This window comes from Anopheles stephensi, unplaced genomic scaffold (assembly GCF_013141755.1).
Source record: "Anopheles stephensi strain Indian unplaced genomic scaffold, UCI_ANSTEP_V1.0 ucontig428, whole genome shotgun sequence".
In the NCBI taxonomy this organism is placed as follows: domain Eukaryota; kingdom Metazoa; phylum Arthropoda; class Insecta; order Diptera; family Culicidae; genus Anopheles; species Anopheles stephensi.
This window is the reverse complement of record NW_023405378.1, coordinates 217,558-220,129: the sequence shown is the minus strand read 5'-3', so window position 1 is coordinate 220,129 and position 2,572 is coordinate 217,558.

The window sequence follows — 2,572 nt, the reverse complement described above, 5'->3', positions numbered from 1 at the left end:
CCGTTGGGAACCCTATCAAGTTTCCAACATTGTCCCCCCAAGTGCGCCACGGTTAAATATGTTTGTTAGGCTATAATAAACACCTCAATGCAAAATACGCTCTTCGTGATGACGCAACCTCTCTTTAGCGACTTTATAAACCCGATCTTCGTGATGACACACCTCTCTTTCGCGATTGTACAAACCGTGGCTTCACTTCCCATCTTCTGTCAGTTGCTTCGTGGGTGTGTGTTTGTTTGTTTGTTTGTTTGCAGTTTTTCACTTTCTCTATATTCTGTATTCGACTCTTGCCATGCGGTTTTCTACTAAGCTGATACATCTAAGACTGCTAATTTGTGCGCGGTTCTAACGTAAGTTCCACTGCTCGTTTGTACCGTGGCTTGCCTAACTTGACTGGTTTCGAACCACTTGGTTCGTCGGGTAAGTGTGGGTAAGTATTCTGCTAACCATTTCTTCCAGAATAAATCTGCTGAATGCTGCGCCATTCGCCACGACGACCGGATTGTAGCAGGGCTATCACAGAAAACTGCCGGTGGTTTGCTTCCATCAGAGCTCCCAAGGAGGAGAGTGATTAGATGTTATAGGGTCAGCCAGTTCGTCGTTCAGGGGCACGTAGGTAAGTGGTCTCGAATTAAGGATGAGTTCGATCTCCGTGAACGTTGACAGCATTACTTCATCCGTAGGGCGCTTGGTGAACACGAACAGATTCAGTGCCTTCTTCACGGAACGTACCAAACGCTCCCAGCAGCCGCCAAGCTCGGTCATCAGAACGTCGTGATCAACCTCTTCCAAAGCTTCCTTCAACTCACGAGAGGCATGTTGCTCCCGAATAATGAGATCGGTTCCGTAGTCCTCGCCGAGGAAGGATGATCGGGTTCCGTGAATTATTCCGTGGGAACGGACAAACATTAGCATACACAAACAAAAACCATCCAAAGTCAGCTCCAATCAAACAAGTCGTATCGCCGACCGCCGACTGTTCCCTGCTCAAGACGAACTTTTCACAGTGTAGCAACGGAGAAGAAAGCCGATGCGATTTTTGCGGATGCGTGCGGGGAAGCGTGGAAAAACGACGGTACACATTGGTATGGTAAGAACTTCAAGAACAGTTTTCCTTTTCATCCACACCAATAAACCGGGCCCGGTCTGCCGGAGACTGGCGAAGAAGCTTGGATAAATAAACAACGGCACGGCACGGCACATACACACACACACACACACACACACACACACACACACACACACACAAACACACACACACACACACACACACACACACACACACACACACACACACACACATGTACTTGGTTCGTGTGTTTTCCTAGCGGCCCCCGGGAGTCGAGTTTCCCTTTTCGCCGAAGGTTCCGAATCCGGACTACTGTCCGCAGAGGGCATTGCATTCATTCCTTCAATCGCTTCCATCCATAGCTGTCCCACATGCCCAGGTGCCCATATACTGCTACGGGTTAACACAGTCAAGGAACCCGCTTCTGGATGGTGGTTGGTGAAGTGTGTGAAGCAATTTTATTCGATCCTTCGATACAATCGCAAAACTGTGTACAATTATCAGACCAAACCATGTGTGTTGTGTTGTTCACGGGCAAAGCTGGTCCCTGGAATGCGGAATGGGAATGCGAATGGGAGGAAACCAAAGCTAGCTTTAGATAGAAATAAAACTACATTTCTATGTAATTGAAACAGTGGCCGTGCAGTGGCTATTTATTGATTATTTTAAATGCGTAATGGTCTATCGTAATGGTAAAGTAATCCTCCGTAATGGCCACCTCGTTCTCGTTCTCGTTGGTCGTTGGCTATTTATGTGCCGAGCGCATGCGTCGTACCGTGGTCCAAAATCTAGCCGGATCTAGCACATTGAGCGGGTGCTGCGCTCGTTGGTATACCGGCGCGCTCTTCGCTCCTAGCATTTCGTCATAGTCCAACAGCAAATGTGGAGCCAGCACCAAAAACAGCTGTTCAGCCCACCCTGGCAGGCGACAGCTGGCAAAGGCTAACTGCCAACATGGTAGCCCGAGATGCTCGATGCTCATGCGTAAGTAGGTCGTAAAGGAGTCCGCCAACAGTGTCCACTTCCACGATCCCACTTCCAACAAATAAATTTCCGGACGGGTTGTAACATTTGTCTTGTACACCAGTAAAACAAACCCCTGTCACCTATGCGGTCGAGCTCGAACACAGTTCCCGGTCCTTTCAGTTCGAGGTTCTGGATTTGCGTCAATTTAGGTATGTAGAGGTGGCCTACACGTAATTTTGCGCGCTTCGAATAATTGTAAGTCCAGCTCGTGTGCATCCCATCGGTCGACAGGTAAAAACGCTTCATGTCGTCCGGCATAAAAACGAAATTCTTGTACTCCCAAGCCCTTAAATCTGCCACTGTGCATGGTCCGTTGTCATCTGATGTCACGTTGCTCACTCGCGGCAGTTCGTTCAGTTTGTTCTTCAGTTCACACGTCAGTTGCTCCAGGTGCAACGACGTATCATTACGACGGTTTCCGATCTTACGGCTGGCCATTTTCGATGAAATATGGTGCTGAGATGAGACACAGTGGAA